We start from the raw sequence: 20,191 nt of genomic DNA, 5'->3' as shown, positions 1-20,191 counted from the left end.
GCATATATCAAGTAGATCTTTTTCTACACCCTAGCTATGACTGTAACACTATATTCTGCACCCTCTCCTTTCCTTTTCCCATGAACGGTATGTTTTGTCTGCAGCACGCAAGAAACAATACATTTCACTGTATCACAATACATGTGACAATAATAAATCAAATCAAATCAAATCAATTCCCTGAGAGTATTTCTAACCAGGGCCTTCAATTACTGGTTCAAAATACCATGCAGAATGTGTGCTGTGCTTGTTTGATTGGGTTCCAATTGTAGAAAACACAAACAGATTGCAAATAAAGGAATTTGTTGTTGTCACAAGGGATTCAAAAGTCATGGAGGTAGACAGACATTTCGGCAACCAGAGACATGAGGCCTGAATATTGTGTTGTCTCCTTGGTGCCAGGGTAAAGGATGGCACTGAACAGACACTGGGCCTTTAACAAGGGGTAGGGGTACAGACAAGAATTGTGGCCTATTTGAAAACAGGACAAGGATTGAGATCCAATGGACAGAATTTCAAGAGCTAGGAGAAAAGGTTAAAGAGCAGAACCCAAAGGCGATAATCTCTGGTTTGCCTCAAGTGCCACGTGCAAGTGAGGGCAAAGAAAAGCAAGATAATGTAATTGAATGGCTGGTTGGTGAATAGAGGAGGAAGGGCTTTAAATTCCTAGGACACTGGGACCAATTACAAGCAAGAGGAAACTATACAAGTTCAATATACCTGATCAGGGCTGGAACCAATGCCCTTACAGAGAGATTAAATAATCATGTGGGGGAGTTTTTAATCAAACTTGACAAGGGGGAGGAAGCTGGGGCATAGCAACAGAGAGGAGATACAGGGTGCAGAGAAAATTAAGAGGGGTGAAATAGTAACAGAAAGATCAGAGTAAGAAGAACAGGAACTTGATTGAGTTTTTACATAAGAACATAAGAACATAAGAAATAGGAGCAGGAGTAGGCCATCTAGCCCTTCGAGCCTGCCCCGCCATTCAATAAAATCATGGCTGATCTGTCGTGGCTCAGTTCCACTTTCCTGCCCTCTCCCCATAACCCTTAATCCCCTCTCTTATCAAAAACCCATCAACCCGCTTCTTGAAAATATTTAGCGAGGCAGCCTCCACCACTTCAACGGGTAGAGAATTCCAGAGATTCACCACCCTTTGAGTGAAGAAGTTCCTCCTCAACTCTGTTCTAAAACGCCCCCCCTTTATCTTGAGGCTGTGCCCCCTAGTCCTACTGTCTTTTTTGAGCGGGAAGAGTCTCTCCACCTCTATCCTATCCATCCCATTCATCATCTTATACGTCTCAATGAGATCTCCCCTCATTCTTCTAAACTCCAACGAGTACAAGCCTAGTTTATTCAGCCTCTCCTCATAGCTCAACCCCCTCAACTCCGGTATCAGCCTAGTAAACCTCCTCTGCACTCCCTCCAAGGCCAAAATATCTTTGCGCAGGTGCGGCGCCCAAAACTGCACACAGTACTCCAGCTGCGGCCTCACCAATGCCCTATACAGCTGCAGCAAGACCTCCCTACTTTTATATTCAATCCCCTTCGCTATGAAGGCCAGCATCCCATTTGCCTTCCTGACCACCTGCTGCACCTGCAAGCTGGGTTTTTGCGACTCATGCACAAGGACCCCGAGGTCCCTCTGCACCGTCGCCTGCTGCAGTTTTTCGCCACGTAAGTAATAGTCCTTCCTACCATTCTTCCTACCAAAGTGGACCACCTCACACTTGCCAACATTAAATTCCATTTGCCATTTCCTGGCCCATTCGCCCAACCTATCTAGATCCTTCTGCAGACTCTCCACACCCTCCGCACAATTTGCCGTTCCCCCAATCTTGGTGTCATCCGCAAATTTCGACACCCTACACTCGGTTCCCTCCTCCAGATCATCTATATAAATGGTAAAAAGCTGAGGCCCCAGCACCGACCCCTGGGGCACTCCACTAGTCACCATCCGCCAATCCGAATAGCACCCGTTGACCCCCACTCTCTGCCTCCTATTTGACAACCAATCCTCTATCCACGCTAACGTTTTTGAAGAGGTGACAAAGATAATTGATGAGGGAAGGGCAGTGGATGTAGTTTATATGGACTTTAGTAAGATGTTTGACAAGGTCCTGCATGGCAGACTGGTACAAAAACTAAAATCACATGGGATTAGAAGTGTGCTGGCTAAATGGATACAGAAGATATAGAAGATACTGGTTATAGAAGATAGGAGCAGTGGAAGGGTGTTTTTCAGGATGGAGATCTGTAGCTAGTGGTATTCTGCAGGGATCAGTGCTGGGACCTCTGTTGTTTGTAGTATATATAAAAAATCTGGAGGAAAATGTGGGTGGTATGATTAGTTAGTTTGTGGACAACATGAAGGTTGATAGAGTTGCTAATGGTGCCGGGTGTTGTTAGAGGATATGACAGGATGTAGATAGATTAGAGACTTGGGCACAGAAATAGCAGATGGAGTTTAATCCAGACAAATGCAAGGTGATACATTTTGGGGGATCAAATTTAGGTATAAATTATACTGTAAATGGCAGAACCCTTAGGAATATTAACATATAGAGGGATCTGGGTGTGCAGGTCCATAGTTCCCTAAAAGCGGCAACACAGGTGGCCAAGAAGGCATTTGGCATGCTTGCCTTTATCAGCAAGGTCGTTGAGTACAGGAGTTGGGAAATGATGTTACAGCTAAAAATTTGGTTAGGCCACATTTGGAATATTGCTAGCACTTCTGGTCGCCACATTACCAGAAGGACGTGGAAGCTTTGGAAAAAGTACAAAGAAGGTTCACAAGAATGTTGCCTGGTCTTGAGGGTGTTGACTATGAGGAGATGTTGAATAAATAAGGATTGTTTTCGCTGGAAAGATAGTGACTGAGGCGATACCTGACAGAGGCATAAACAGGGTGCGTAGTCAGAGGCTTTTTTCTAGGATGGAAATTTCAATCTCAAGGGGGCACAGGTTCAAGCTGAGAGGGGGAAAGCTTAAGGGACATGTGCAGGGGAAGTTTTTTCACGCAAAGAGTGATGGTGCCTGAAAAATGCTGCCAGAGGAGGTGGTGGAATCAGGCACATTAACAACAATTAAGAGGCATCTGGATGAGTACATAATTAAAGAGGGAATAGAGGGATACAGACAGAGTAAGGGCAGAAGGCTTTTTTTTAGTTTAATTAGGGCATCATGATTGGCACAGGTTTGGAGGGCCAATGGGCCTGTTCCTGTGCTGTACTTTTTTTGTTCTTTGTTCTTTGAGACGGAGGAAGAGAGAAAGCCAACGAGCACAGTGTTGCAATGTAAGTGTGTTAACGCAAGGAATGTTACAAATAAGGTTGAGGAGCTGCAGGCACAGTTAACCATACGGGGTTATAATTCAGTGACTGTAACAGAAGCCTGGCTCGAACATGAGCAGGAGTGAGAACAAATCATTGCTGGTTATAAAGAGCGATTGGGAAGGAAAAAACAGAAGGGGAGGGGATTTGGTTAGTAGCAAGATTTCCTCTAATTTGATTTTATTGTGCATGCCATGTTTACTTGTGCGTTCCCTTTAAGCTTGCAGCACAGGCATGCACACATATTTTAAAAGGCCAATTGGTTGCATTGCACGGTTCATTCCAGATTTCTACACACAGCCATGCATCTGCACAGCTTAGAGTTTGCAAAACCTCACTTACTGTACTGTCTGGAGACAATACACATCTCTTTAAACTGTGATCAGTGCTCCTACCACTCACATTGTCAACCACTTCAGGTCTTGAACAGCAGGTTAGGTGTAAGGATTCGCATTTTAATCAGTAATCTCTAAACTGTCTGTGCTTTATATGCTCTGTCTGAGGCCAGAACTCTCCATTCACCTGACGAAGAGGGTAACCCCTCGAAAGCTTGTGAGAATATTATCAAATAAATAGGTTGGACTAAAACCTGGTGTTGTCAGACTTTTTACTGTGTTTACGCCAGTCCAACACCGGCATACCCACATCATCAGCTTAGAGGGAACAGAGATTAGTAGTTTTGATCAAGAATAACGTTGTGTTTTTATAGAGGGACAATATACTCAGGGATTCAGAGACTGAACATCTTTGTGAGTGGAAAAGATGTTATGCCCACCACATATTCAAGCAATGCCATGTATGAATTTCAGTGCCAATGTGATGCCAACCAAATAGAGCCTATGTCCCAGCGACTAGCTAATTTGCATGAAGGAATATGTGCCTTTCGTTGTTTAGTTGTTTGCAAAAGGCAGAACAGATCATAGTCAACAAAGCTACGCTTGCAAAACCCAAATAAAAACATCCACTGTTAGATGTGATTCTGTGAATGGCAGCACTTGCTGAATAATCCTGAGTGTGCTTATAGCTGCCCTAATATCCGATTTAAGTTAATCAGTCAAGCTTATAATGTGGTTCATTTACATTAACTAGCAGCAACATATATTTGTACGCAGGAACCCATCTTCCATAAGCAAAGGGAACATTTTCAAGCCTTGGGCTTTTTTCAAATTACCAGGAAGTTAACTTTCTCCATGGCAATAGCTAGAATCAACTTGCCAACCAATCAGCACCTTTTTCTCTTGTACTATATGTTGTTGTGATTGTTTGAAATTTGGCATTTTTGCATTTGTTCTGATAAATGCAAAATGAAAAACTTCAGCAACATTAAAGTTTATTTATTTAGTGTCACAAGTAGGCTTACATTAACACTGCAATGAAGTTACTGTGAAAATCTCCTGGTTGCCACACTGCGGCACCTGTTTGAGTACATTGAAGGTGAATGTAACATGGCCAATCCACCTAACCAGCATATCTTTCAAACTGTGGGAGGAAACTGGAGCATCCAGAGAAGACCCATGCAGACACAGGGAGAATGTGTGACTCCACAGACAGTGACCAAAACCAGGAATCGAACTCAGGTTCCTGTTACTATAAGGCATCAGTGCTAACCATCCAATCTTTTCAGCAGTATTTAAGTTCTGTACTCTGTTGTATCTCCCTGTGGTGGTCGTTGGAGCACAGCCAGAAATGTAGTGATACCACAAATGTTGCTTACCTCTAATCAAATAGACAATGTCCTTGACCCCGCTAGAACACATTCTCTCTCCAGCACTGAATTGTTCTCCTTAATTAATATTCCCCCTTTCTTTCCTTCCCTCTATTTTTTGATACCTTTGTATCCAGGAATATTTAGTACCCAGTCCTGCCCATCTTAGAGGCAGGTCTCCATTATCATAACAATGTCATATTCTTATGTGGTGTTGAAATGTTAAAATATCTCTGATTCTTTAGACCAGTTTGCTTACTCCATTGTTTTACCCCGGTGCCCTTATTTGCAAGGTGGACAAATGACAAACACAAGGAAAGGCTCAACAAGTTTATTAACAATAACACCACTTACCCTTAAATTACCCACATAAAACAAGAGGATACCCCAAAATCAGATATACTACCCACAAAGATGGTTTGGCTAAAACTGCAGGCTTGATTCTCTGAGTCCCTCTGGTCTGTCGTCACGAAGGTGAGTCTCGATGGCAGCTCCTTCCTTCCTTCTTCTCTGGTCAGCCTTCCGAATGGTCAAGGGTCGCCTCCTTCAGCGAGTCTTCTCCAGTCTTCCCTGCTGGTGTCTGCAAGTGTGTTCCTTTATCCCCTGCCTGCTTGCCTTTCCAGAAACTTCTCTGGCTTCTGGCCAGTGAGGTCCCAGGAGGGGGTTCCAATACCCAGTGGGTTTCTTGATGCCTGCCTGACAGGACACCAGGGTCCGCCCCCAGGTGTCCATCTCCATGCTGCTGCTTACATGTAACCAGTTATCAGATTAAGCCAACTGCAGGAACTCTTGGTGACAGAAAGTCTGGCCAGACCTGGGCTTCTAACAATAGGCTGGTGCATTTCAATGGGGTGCAATGATCTCCTGCTAAGTATCAGTAGGGTGCAACAACCTTTGATAGGAGGTTGATGAGTCAGGCCCAGACAGGTTTGGGTATTGTACAACTGGCCTGCCTGAGGTTTGACTGTGTTTGATTTTTAATATGCCCAATTCTTTAATTTAGGATATCTAATTTTATCAGCCTTAAAACTAGGCCCTGTTTATGTTACAGTGGCTATCTGCAGTCTACCAATCTCATTTACCACGCTTCATGCATTTTCACACATACCCTGTGAACATAACTTAGACCTTATTACATTGCCCCTTACTCTGATGCCACCAAGTACCTTACTATTTGTTCCTCCTGTGTTATCTGATTTCGATGTCATGATGTGGGTATGCCGGCGTTGGACTGGCGTAAACACAGTAAAAAGTCTGACAACACCAGGTTTTAATCCAACCGATTTTCTGATTTCCTCACTCTTCCGGGGCGCATATTGTTGCACAACCTTCTTGCCAAGTTACTTCAAGGCAGCATTTGGCTGAGTGTGGCATCACGAAGGTCTAGTAACATTGACTTCAATGGAAATTGACCAGTTATACCCAGCACAAAGAGAAATAATTGTGCCTGTCAGAGGTCACTTATCTCAATTCCAGGACATCATGCAGGAGCCCCTCAGGATTATGTCTCTGGCCCAACCATCTTCAACAGTTTTGTGGAGAGTCTGCAGAAGGATCTAGATAGGCTGGGCGAATGGGCCAGGAAATGGCAAATGGAATTTAATGTTGGCAAGTGCGAGGTGGTCCACTTTGGTAGGAAAAATGGTAGGAAGGACTATTACTTACGTGGCGAAAAACTGCAGCAGGCGACGGTGCAGAGGGACCTCGGGGTCCTTGTGCATGAGTCGCAAAAACCCAGCTTGCAGGTGCAGCAGGTGATCAGGAAGGCGAATGGGATGCTGGCCTTCATAGCGAGGGGGATTGAATATAAAAGTAGGGAGGTCTTGCTGCAGCTGTATAGGGCATTGGTGAGGCCGCAGCTGGAGTACTGTGTGCAGTTTTGGGCGCCGCACCTGTGCAAGGATATTTTGGCCCTGGAGGGAGTGCAGAGGAGGTTTACTAGGCTGATACCGGAGTTGAGGGGGTTGAGCTATGAGGAGAGGCTGAATAAACTAGGCTTGTACTCGTTAGAGTTTAGAAGAATGAGGGGAGATCTCATTGAGACGTATAAGATGATGAATGGGATGGATAGGATAGAGGTGGAAAGACTCTTCCCGCTCAAAAAAGACAGTAGGACTAGGGGGCACAGCCTCAAGATAAAGGGGAGGCGGTTTAGAACAGAGTTGAGGAGGAACTTCTTCACTCAAAGGGTGGTGAATCTCTGGAATTCTCTGCCCGTTGAAGTGGTGGAGGCTGCCTCGCTAAATATTTTTAAGAAGCGGGTTGATGGGTTTTTGATAAGAGAGGGGATTAAGGGTTATGGGGAGAGGGCGGGAAAGTGGAACTGAGCCACAACAGATCAGCCATGATCTTATTGAATGGCGGGGCAGGCTCGAAGGGCTAGATGGCCTACTCCTGCTCCTATTTCTTATGTTCTTATGTTCTTATGTAACTGATAAATGGGGATGTTCACTGCACAGTGTTCAGCTCATTCGCAATTCTTCAGACAATGAAATAGTCCATGCCTGTACCAGGCCTTGGACGACATTCAGGCTTGAAGTGGTAAGTAGCAAATAATATTTGTACCGCACAAATGCCAGGCAATGGTCACTTCCAAAAAGAGAGAGCCCAACCACCTCCCACTGATGCTGTACCGTATCACCATCACTGAATCCCCACCGTCAAAATCCTGGGGCTTACTCATATTAACCAGAAACTAAACTGGCCCCGTCATATAAATGCTGTAGCTTTAAGAGCGTGTCAGAGACTGGGTATTCTGCACAGAAGTAATTCACTCACTAATTCTCCAAACTCTTTTCGCCAGCTACAAAACAGGAATATTGATGGAATATTTGCCACTTACGTTGGTGAACAGAGCTCAAACAGCTCTCAAAAATCTGGGCATCATCAAAGACAAAGCTGCCCACTTTGCCATTTCTTCCTTGTCACATGGTCAAAATCCTGGGATTCCCTCCACAACAGTGCTCAATGTGTCTTCATCACAAGGCTAGCAACAGCTCAAGAAGGCAGCTCACCACCACCTTCTCAACTGGACAGTTAGGTATAGGCTCTAAGTGCTGGCCTAGCCAGTGGCACCCACATTCCGCGAATTAAGAGGACAAAAATAGACCAAACACACCTGAAAACTCAGTTTAATTACGATCAAATATTTGAAGTTGTTCAAAGATAGGATTACGCTACAATCTAGGGCCAGGAGAGTCAACGTAACTATGGTAACATTGATACTTGTCTTAAATAGAGTGCCTAAAACTTACACTGAATCTGTGGGGGTTACCATTGAACAGAAATCCAACTAGACTCGCCACATGAACACAGTGGCTATAGGGCAGGGCAGTGGCCACGAATACTGCAGTGAGTAACTCACCTTCTGACTCTCAAAGCCTGTCCACCAGCTATTAGGCACAGTCAGGACTGTAATGGAATACTCTCCACTTGCCTGGATGGATGCAGCACCAACAACACTCAGGAAGCTTGACACCATCCAGGACAAAGCAGCCCACTTGATTAACACCACATCCACAAACATCTATTCCCTCCATCACCGATGCTCAGTTGCAACAATGTGTACCAACTACAAGATGCATTCTAGCAATTCATAGAAGATCCTTAGATAGCACCTTCCAAACCCATGAGCACTTCCATCTAGAAGGACAAAGGCAGCAGATACATGGGAACACCATGTATGGGAACGCCAGCACCTGCAAGTTTCCCTCCAGGCCACTCACCATCCTGACTTGGAAATATATCACTGTTACTTCACAGTCACTGAGTAAAAATCCTGGAATTCCCTCCCTAACAACATTGTGGGTCAACCCACAGCATGTGGACTGCAGGGTTTCAAGGAGGTAGCTCACCACCACCTTCTCAAAGGCAACTAGGTTTGAGCAATAAATGCTGACCAGCCAGCGATGCCCATGTCCCATGAATAATAAAAAAAATCAGGCATGTTGTCTTACAGATAAGTTGTTTTATGAGTGAGTCTGCATAGCATGTGCTTAGCCAGGTTGTTCCGCAGTGTTATTCTAATTGTTACCACATATTTTCCTATTGGTTTCTGTCCAATAGCTCCTAAAGGGAAATCTACAAGTCTAAATCCTGGTTGAAGGCAGGATTGAGCTCAGCTGTAATGCTCTCCGCAGTGAGCAGGGAAGTGAGCACGTGGGTGAGGGACCAGATGTTTACCAACCCCTGTGGAACTGCAGACCACCGTGACTGATTGGCTGCAAAAGAAGAGGCCAAAGGCCTGACTAACGGAATAAAATACGCTGCTTTTAAACAAACGTAGAGTGGTAGCATGTCACGTTGTAAAAACGTACTTGCAGTCAGCAGACACAGGGAAATCTGTTGCCTGATTTAGCTTCAGTGGAGATTAAGCAGGTTACACAAGCAAAGGTGAGATGTTGATAGTGTTCCTTCACATTCCATCTCTTTAACTACACTTCCTGCCTACTGAAAACCACATCTACTTGTCGTGTGCTGTACATGTTCCAAACTTCGCAAATAGCTCCTGCGTATTCTTGAACTTCTTGCTTCCAATTCTGTTTAACCTATTTGACTGGGCTGTATGTTGCTGATAAGACCAAACCTCTTCATACCGCTTGTATAAATTATTCGATAAGTGCTACTCATGAATGTTAGTAGTTGAAATTATGCAAATTTTAAGTGCACATATTAAAAGAAAATCTCAACTCAGGAATAGTGATAAATATGATCGGCGTGGGCCAGTTGGGCTGAGGGCCTGCATTATAACATTATATCCGAAGGAACAAAAAATACTTATGGAGGGGAAGTCCAAAATTCTGAATTTATTTGTGATTCAACAATGTGCGTTTGATAATCAAACAGAATAATAGTTTTGACTTCTAACTGTAAGAAGACTCTCATTGTAATCCTATATTTATGTCACATTCAAGGCTATGGGCCAAGTGCTGGTAAACGGGATTAGGTCAGGTGTTTCTCGCGTGTGGGTGGAGATTCGATCTGCACTCTATGAATCTATGATTCTGTAATTTATATTAGGGGACAGTTGATCCAACACAATGGTTTCAAAGAGGTTCCAATGGTATTGGTTTTGCCCATTTATGAAACCATTGGAAAGGATTAGAGAAATAGGGGCCAAATTCAGGCAATTGGGAATAGCTGGGAGGGCACCACAGTTGAACATAACATAAGAACATAAGAACATAAGAAATAGGAGCAGGAGTAGGCTATCTAGCCCTTCGAGCCTGCCCCGCCATTCAATAAGATCATGGCTGATCTGTCATGGCTCAGTTCCACATTCCCGCCCTCTCCCCATAACCCTTAATCCCCTCTCTTATCAAAAACCCATCAACCCGCGTCTTAAAAATATTTAGCGAGGCAGCCTCCACCACTTCAACGGGCAGAGAATTCCAGAGATTCACCACCCTTTGAGTGAAGAAGTTCCTCCTCAACTCCGTTCTAAACCGCCCCCCCTTTATCTTGAGGCTGTGCCCCCTAGTCCTACTATCCTTTCTGAGCGGGAAGAGTCTCTCCACCTCTATCCTATCCATCCCATTCATCATCTTATACGTCTCAATGAGATCTCCTCTCATTCTTCTAAACTCTAACGAGTACAAGTTTATTCAGCCTCTCCTCTCCTTCTGTAGACTCTCCACACCCTCCGCACAATTTGCCGTTCCACCAATCTTGGTGTCATCAGCAAATTTCGACACCCTACACTCGGTTCCCTCCTCCAGATCATCTATATAAATGGTAAATAGCTGAGGCCCCAGGACCAACCCCTGGGGCACTCCACTAGTCACCATCTGCCAATCCGAATAGCACCCATTGACCCCCACTCTCTGCCTCCTATTTGACAACCAATCCTCTATCCACGCTAACACCCTACCTCCAACTCCATGTCCCCTGACCTTCTGCAATAACCTCTTGTGAGGTACCTTGTCAAACGCCTTCTGAAAATCAAGAAAGACCACATCCACCAGCTCTCCTCTATCCACCGCCCTAGACACATCCTCATAGAACTCCAGTAAATTTGTCAGACACGACTTCCCCTTAACGAAACCGTGCTGTGTCTGCTCTATCAAGCAATTCCTCTCAAGATGCCTCACTATTTCCTCCTTGATGATGGATTCTAACATTTTACCTACAACAGACCTTAAACTAACCAGCCTATAATTCCCTGCCTTTTGCCTGGCACCCTTCTTAAACAACAGCGTAACATTAGCCACTTTCCAATCTTCCGGCACTTCGCCAGAATCCAGCAACGTCTGGAAAATAACCACCAAGGCATCCACTATCACCTCCGCCATTTCTTTCAGAACCCTCAGACGCATTCCATCCGGTCCTGGGGACTTGTCCACAATCAGCCCCTCCAGTCTGTTGAGCACCGCCTCTCTCGTAACAGTAATGTCATTAAGACCCTCCAGTCCTACCACCTTTCCATCTCTAACACCCGGCAAATTATTCACGTCCTCCTCCGTGAAGACAGAAACAAAAAAGTTATTCAAGACCTCAGCCATATCCCCATCCCCTACCACTAAGTCCCCCTTCTCATCCTCTAAGGGACCAACGTTCACCCTAGCCAGCCTCTTCCTTTTTACATATTTATAAAAACTCTTGCTATCCTTTTTTATATTAAGCGCAAGCCCAGCTTCATAGTTTCTCCTGCCCTTCTTTATCAACTTCTTTGTCAATCTTTGTTGACATTTAAACCTCTCCCAATCCTCTTCTCACCCACTACTCTTAGCTACTCTAAACGCCTCTGCTTTTAATTTAACACTTTCCTTCACCTCCTTCGTTATCCACGGCTTATTACCTCTCCTCCTACTGTCCTTTTTGACCATTGGAATAAATTTTCGCTGAGCACCAAGAAAGATCTCCTTAAAGATCCTCCACTGCTCCTCAGCAGACCTACCTTCCAACACGCTCCCCCAGTCCACATTCGCCAATTCTTCTCTCATCCTACCGTACTCCCCTCTGTTCAAACAGAGGACGCGCATCCGGGAACCCACTTTCTCCTCCTCCATCTGCACCAGAAACTCCACCATACAATGATCACTCTCCCCAAGAGGATCCTTCACCGCAAGGTCCCTAGTTCTACCCGCCTCATTACGTAGCACCAGATCCAAGATAGCTCGCTCCCTGGATCAGTTGGGCCGAAGGGCCTGTATGACTCCATGATTCTAAGTGGAAGCATTGACCAATAGAAAAAAATATGGGATGGGATGAGTGACAGATAAACTCCCACTGAAGTTAATATTTCTCCCTCAATTGGCACAAGATGCAGCAGTTAATTAAGACAAATGGAATTTTGTCCTTCATTGCTAGCGGGATGGTGTTTAAAAACAGCGAGATTTTGTTACAGCTGTATAAGGTGCTGGTGAGGCCACACCTGGAGTACTGTGTACAGTTTTGGTCTCCTTACTTGAGAAAGGATATACTGGCACTGGAGGGGGTGCAGAGGAGATTCACTAGGTTGATTCCAGAATTGAGAGGGTTGGCTTATGAGGAGAGACTGAGTAGACTGGGGCTATACTCATTGGAATTTAGAAGAATGAGGGGAGATCTTATAGAAACGTATAAGATTATGAAGGGAATAGGTAAGATAAAAGCAGGGAAGTTGTTTCCACTGGCAGGTGAAACTAGAACTAGGGGCTCAAAATAAGGGATTTAGGACTGAGTTGAGGAGGACCTTCTTCACACAAAGGGTTTTGAATCTGTGGAATTCTCTGCCCAGTGAAGCAGTTGAGGCTACCTCATTGAAAGTTTTTAAGGCAAGGATAGATAAATTTTTGAACAGTAAAGGAATTAAGGGTTATGGTGAGTGGGTGGATAAGTGGAACTGAGTCCATGAAAAGATCAGCCATGATCCTATTGAATGGCAGAGCAGGCTCGAGGGGCCTGATGGCCTACTTCTGCTGCTAGTTCTTAGGTTCTTATATTCTTAAATTCCACCGTATGATTAAAGCGAACATATCCTCTTGCGGGCAAATAATCCGACCCATTTAGAAATGGCCCTGTGCTCGCTGGTCTGAGGTGGGTGGAAGCGACTCGGAATTTTGACAGACGGTAATGGGCTGGCTGACTTGTTTGATTGATTCGCTTTTGGGAGTATTTCAATTTACATATACAAGGACATTCCCTTAAGAGTTGATATAATATTTTAATATAGACAACCGGGGTTGTTACTCACTCCTTGGATGCAGACAAGTGAGGTTGAAAGACACTTATTGACTGGGGGATTTCCTGTTGATTTTTGAAAGCTGCCAACAGTTTATGTGAGTGTAAACTGGAGGGGCGGGCGTCAGACAGCCTGGGAACTGAACTTTCTTAATTCAGCTGATTCAGACACTCTGTGGTGGATGGGGAGGGGCGGGGGGTTGGCTGAGATGATCTCACTATTTAATAATTGAGCGCCTCACAATACAGCATCTTTCCAGTTGCAGCTGCCGGCCTCACCATTTACGACCCCCCAATATTCTTTTCCAGGTGTTCAATAGTCACTCGAACATTGACAAGCAGAATCCATATTTAACCCTGTCTTGAATCTAACCTTTATCTGTGAAGATAGGTTGCCTGCTTTGTCTGAAACTAATCACAATAATTGTCCACTGAATGAGGCAACATTTTCCCAATGATAAAAAAAAATCCCATCTGATCGCAGGAAGGAAACAAAAAAAGTCAATTTGAGTCTGTGACGTACCAAAAGTAGTGAATGCACGATGAGCTGTGATCTCCATATTTTTGATCCTACAGATGATTGACAGCTTTGTTTACTTGGGGAAAGTACTTGTCTAATCCCCATTTGCCCTAATCTGAATGTCAAAGAGACAGGTAGATTTAAAACCTAGGATGGAATTCCTACCCAGGGTGCAGGAAATGGCATGGTGGCACAGTGGTTAGCACTGCTGCCTCACAGCGCCAGGGACCCAGGTTTGATTCCTGGCTTGGGTCACTGTCTGTGGAGTTTGCATGTTCTCCCCGTGTCTGCATGGGTTTCCTTCAGGTGCTCCAGTTTCCTCCCACATTCTAAAGATGTGCAGGTTAGGGTGATTGGCTGTGCTAAATTGCCCCTTAGTGTCAAGGGAACTAGCTAGGGTAAATAAATGGGATTGTGGGGATAGCGCCCGAGTGGGATTGTGGTCGGTGCAGACTGGATGGGCTGAATGGCCTCCTTCTGCACTGTAGGATTCTAATGATAGGAAAGGCTGGGAACAGGAAAACCTCCTGTGCAGCATGTAAGGACTCAGGTGCTCTTTGTGCACGTTCATGTGGGAGGCCAAAGGTCAGCCAAAAATCCAACTAAAACATGGGTATATCAGCAATTTGCAGCAAAGGTTGTAGCTGGATTTCTCAATAAATCAATGTAAGAAAAGGAAAAACTGAATCAGTAAAGCTGCTGCTTTGCTGTGTCTTCCTGAGTTGGTGCTAAACTGGATGAGCTCATACTCTTCTAATGATTTGTTGCTGTAGCTGTACAAATAGCCCCAGGCTCAGGGGCAGTTTGCAGGAAGACTCCCTGTTACGAGCTCCATACAGGCTTCATGTTACAGGCTCTGTGCTATAGAGAAGGTGGGAGTGGGGGTGGTGTTGCTCAAACAAGATCTAGGGTGGCCTACCCACCATCACCCCAACTGAGACCTCTAAGTTAAGGGCTGTTTCCTACTGGGCTCAGCTTTGAGGCTGGTAGGGAACCTGGGCAGAAAGCCCAACACAAACATTGGGCATGAAAGTGGGGCACGTGCCTTATTCAAGAGCCTTCTTTCTGAATCCCACCTCCCACCTTCTCACAACCCCTCCACCAGAAGGAGAAAACCCCCAGACTTGAAAAATCTGGCCCATGGTTACCATTACTGAGACTCACTTTTCATTCCAGATTTAAGTAGTTAACTGAGGTTAAATTCCACAGCTGCCTTGATGGGATATGAACTCATGTCATCAGATCATTAGTTCAGACCTCTCGATTTCTAGTGCAGTGACACAATGACTATTTTACCGTACAGGTTTCTCAGTTACATTTACTCTTTGAATTGTGAACCTTTTGAAACCTGAATTTTGTACGTGTTTGTGCTGAGTACAAATGAAAACTTAAAATGTAATCACTGCCACTTTTAGGAGGGAACGAGTGATCCCAGCTGATCTTACTCCTGAACAAATCGGATACCAAAGTGGAAATAGGCTTGATAGGTCCTAACTTTTCAGGGTGGCACGGTGGCACAGTGGTTATCCCTGCTGTGTCGCAGCACTAGGGACCCAGATTCAATTCCTGGGTCACTGCCTGTGCGAAGCCTGCACCTTCTCCCCATGTCTGCGTGGGTTTCCTCCGGGTGCTCTGGTTTCCTCCCACAATCCAAAAGACGTGCTAGTTAGATGCATTGGCCATGCTAAATTGCCCCTCAGTGTCCCGGGATGCAAAGGATAGAGGGATGAAGAGGGTAAGTCTGTGTGGTTACAGGGATGAGGCTTAGGTGAGATTGTGGTTGGTGCAGACTCGATAGGCCGAATGGCTTCCTTCTGCACTGTAGGGATTCTATGATTTTATTTTTTGTTTTCAAATGTGGCTACTGAACAGAGTCACAAAGTCTGGTGATTTACTCTTAACAAAAGAATAAAATAGTAATTAAACAAGAGCTTTATGAATTATGTTACACTGCTCCTTCACCTCACTATACATTTGCAGATATATAGAAATTTGTAACAATAAAACAAGTTACAATATCTGTCCTACACGCTAATGTTCTCAGTAAGTATGGGATAGACTATTTAGGACAGAGATGAGGAAAATTTTCTTCACTCAGAAGGGTATTCAACGTGTGAAATTCTCTACCACAGAAAGCCATGGAGACCAAGTCACTGAATAAGAAAGAGATGGATAACTGGTTAGATTTTAATGGCACCAATTGGTATGAGGAGGAAGCGGGAACATGGCATTGAGATAGAGGCTTAGCCATAATCATATTGAAAGGTGAAGAAGGTCGAAAGGGCCAAATGGCCTACTCCCACTCCTAATTTCCATATTCTATGTAGCTATTTATATAAGTACATAGTCCATGTAAATCAATGGGCAAAATGTGGTCAGACACACCACACTATGAAACCAAGAGGTAGGTGCCACCCAAAGCAATTTTTGTCGATTTCTCATCAAATCCCCCCAGATGTTTGTCATACTGTGATCCGACTGGTCTCATTGGAACTCTGCCCTTCACACGAGTTTCCCACTTCTGTTCTTGAAGAACACTTCTTGGAATCTTCTCCTAAATGATGCTTTTCCTTGGATGTTTTCACCTCCTTCAAGGTTTGAACCTCTCCTTCTGATGGCCCTGGTTCCATGTCCATTAAAACATTACCTTCCACACAATCTCTGAGATATGCAGCCATATCAACAGAACACCATCGCTTCACAGGACTGCAGTAAGGAGTCACCAACTTTTGAGTCTCTTTGGATCGTTGGCTTCTTGCAAGCCCACATTATTCCAGATCTGCACCTCATAGCCCTGTCTTTTAATTGGGAGCCGCCGCCGCTCCTCACTCTTAACCCTACTTAATAGGACCTTTTTCTAGATTCTTGTTCTTTCCCTTTGATGAGAAGGTCTTCTGAGAACTTACTTTGACAGGAGATTTGTGGCCATTCACACTGGTGGGGTCTTCTGGTCCAGCTGATGGTGCACCCCACTGCAAGTTTCCCAGCAGCAAGGGGTGCATTCAATGGCAGCATGAGAAGATCCTGTCTCTGGCCAATGGCAGGCCACCTCTGCTGCTGTGAAACACGGGGTGGTTTGCAGGGAAAGTTCCACCTTATTTTTCTCAGCAATCTGCTAATATGTCCAGCTAGAGAGAAACTGCTACTCCTTGAACTTGGGTCAACTGACACCATAGATAAAGATATTCAAACTCTCAAATTATTGTACAATAAATCTCCTTTATTGAATTCCACCAAGTTATCATAAAAGTAAAAAACACTACTATATAAACTTTCCACGCAAGGAATCAGTATGGTGCACAATGGTTAGTACTACAGCCTCACCGCATCAGGGACCTGGGTTCAATTCTGGCCTTGGTCACTGTCAGTGTCACTGTCCAGGTGCTCTGGTTTCTCCCACAGCCCAAAGGTGTGTGGATTAGTTATGTTAAATTCTCCCTTAATGTCAGGGGAATTAGCAGGGGTTATGGAGATAAGGACTGGGTGGGATAGTTGTTGGTGCATGCTCGATGGGCCAAATGGCTGCCTTCTGCACTGTCGGAATTCTATGAATCAAGACCTTGTTATGCACCAAGTATTCAAACTCTGTCTTACTTTGTTATACACATTGGGCAGGTTTTTACCGGCATGTCAATTACAGGATCATACAATCCCGCCAATGGAGAATGTGTTTCCAAGGTGGGCATGCCAGTAAAATTCCGGCCAAAGTATCTAACCTCTGACCTGCATCTTTATAAACAAAGTATCCAAAAGGTATCAAAGGCTTAACAAAAAGATCCAAACTTCATTATACAAATAAAACTCAGCTTGAACTTAGATCCTACCTTGACAAGGCAAAGTGATCAATCTCCTTCCTAATCAGTTCCGATGTTTGATTTGACTTGATTTGAGTTATTATTCTCACATTATTAGTATACAGTGAAAAGTATTGTTTCTTGTGCACTATACAGACAAAGCATACCGTTCATAGAAAAGACAAGTAGAGAGTACAAAGTGTAGTGTTACAGTCATAGCTAGGGTGTAGAGAAAGATCAACTTTATTAGGTAAGCCAAAAGTCTGATGGCAGCAGAGAAGAAGCTGATCTTGAGTTGGTTGATACATGTCCTCTGACGTTTGCATCTTTTTCCCAATGGAAGAAGGTGGAAGAGAGAATGTCCAAGGTGTGTGGTGTCATTGACTATGCTAGCTGCTTTTCCAACACAGCGAGAAGTGTAGACAGTGAATGGGTGGTAGGCTGCTTTGAGTGATGGACTGGGCTTCGCTCATGACCCTTTGTAGTTCTCGTGGTCTTGGATAGAGCAGGAGCCATACCAAGCTGTGATACAACCAGGAAAGAATGCTTTCTATGGTGCATCTATAAAAGTTGATGAGATTTGTAGTGGATATGCCAAATTTCCTTAATCTTCTGAGAAAGTAGAGGCATTGGTGGGCTTCTTTAACTATAGTGTCAGCATGAAGGGACCAAAACAGGTTGTTGGTGAACTGGACAACTAAAGACTTGAAGCCGTCAACCCTTTCTACTTCATCCCCATTGATGTAGACAGGGGTATGCCCTCAATACACTTCTCGAATATCTTCTCTGAGTCCCAGACTCAGGGTTTTGTTATTGTTGATCCTGCATGATGTTGCTCCTGATGTTTCTTTGTCTCTCCTTCTTATACAGATCTTGCTGGCTTTGATATGTTTCCATCACATACTCACAGCACAATTACTAATTAATCACTGTGTTTTTGGTTAAGACTGCTCAGGGAGGCGTGCCTCTATCAGATGGTCGTAATTCTCTCAGGAGCATGACACAGGGGTCCATGTTCAATAACCGTCCGTTCAAGGCATAGCAACAACCACTGTCCAATCAGCTCCTGTGCTCAGCCCATGTCTGCACATCTTGTTTCTTACTGTAGACCACAATTCTTATGCTAATATTTAACCATGTTTAACCTTTTTAACCATCAGGCTTTGCTGGTATCTTCAGTTTGATGGTGTTTTTATGAATATCCATCAGGGTGCAAGATTTAAACTGCTCCCTTCACATTAGAGCATAATCAGCAACGGAGCTACAAACTGCTTTTGTTGTCTCTAGGGACCCCTGGTTGCTAGGGAACCACATTCTTTTTCCATTTTAACCGTTGTGAAATCTCATTAAAATGCAGGCCTCTTTTAAAAGTAAAACTAAAACTCCAGTTTCGTTAACACTCAACTGCAGAAATACAAATTAAGATTAAACTTAAAGCCATTTCTTATTCCCAACACCCACAAATACAAATATAATTTACATGGGTGGCACGGTGGCACAGTGGTTAGCACTGCTGCCTTACAGCACCAAGGACCTGGGTTCAATTCCAGCCTCAGGTGACTGTGGAGTTTGTACATTCTCCCCGTGTCTGTGTGGGTTTTCTCCAGGTGTTCCAGTTTCTTCTCACAGTCCAAAGATTTGCAGATCAGGTAGATTGGCCTTGCTAAATTGCCCTTTAGTGTCAGCGGGACTAGCAGGGTACATGCATGGGGTCAAGGGGTTAGGGCCTAGGTAGGATTGTGGTTGGTGCAGATTTGATGGGCTGAATGGCCTCCTGCTGCACTATAGAGTCTTTCTGATTCTATTCTATGATTTTTAAAACTATCCCTATTTCCTAACGAGAAAACAGGGGCATTCATTGTCAGAAATACTGTACAAAGCCACAGTGAACTACACTTAAACAAAAGGCACCAGATAGTTCTTTAAATGAAGGAAATTGGTCAGTAAGATGGAGTACTGTGGACCATCCTGGGCACTACACTTCAGTAGAGATGTAAAGGGCTTTAAAGAGATCGGCTTACTCCGATGTTACCAGGGGTGAGGAGCTTCAGTTGGAAAAGTGAGGATTGTTCTCCTTGGAAGTGAACAGGTTAAGACCTGATCTAATAGAGGGTTTCATAATAATGAAAGGATATGATAGTGGAGAGAGGGCAAAATCCCACTCCTGAAGTATGGTTTAAGAGTCAGAGGTCATAGATATAAAATCATTAGCAAAAGATCAGGGTGGTATGGTGGCACAGTGATTAGCACTGCTGCCTCACAGCGCCAGGGGCCCAGGTTCAATTCCAGCCTAGGATCACTATCTGTGTGGAGTTTGCACGTTCTCTCTGTGTCAATGTGGGTGTCCTCAGGGTGCTCTGGTTTCCTCCCACAGTCTAGAAGTTGTGCTGGTTTGGTGTGTTGGCTGTGCTAAATTCTCCCTCAGTATACCCGAACAGGTGCCAGACTACGGCGACTAGGGGATTTTCACAGTAACTTCATTGTAGTGTTCACGTAAGCCTAATTGTGACACTAATAAATAAACTTTAATCCGGAGAAGAAATGTTTTCACTACAATGCTGTTGGGAGCTGGAACACTGAATCTACAAAAGTGGTGTCAGTTGGTTCCATAACTAGTTTTAAGAGGGTTGGACAGACACTTGTAGATGAGGAAATTAAATGGTTACAGACAGAAAGT

The sequence above is a fragment of the Carcharhinus amblyrhynchos genome, chromosome 5 (genome assembly GCF_965287045.1).
Source record: "Carcharhinus amblyrhynchos chromosome 5, sCarAmb.v2.hapA, whole genome shotgun sequence".
NCBI lineage: Eukaryota > Metazoa > Chordata > Chondrichthyes > Carcharhiniformes > Carcharhinidae > Carcharhinus > Carcharhinus amblyrhynchos.
The sequence above is the reverse complement of the archived record's forward strand: the minus strand, read 5'-3'. Positions refer to the sequence as shown.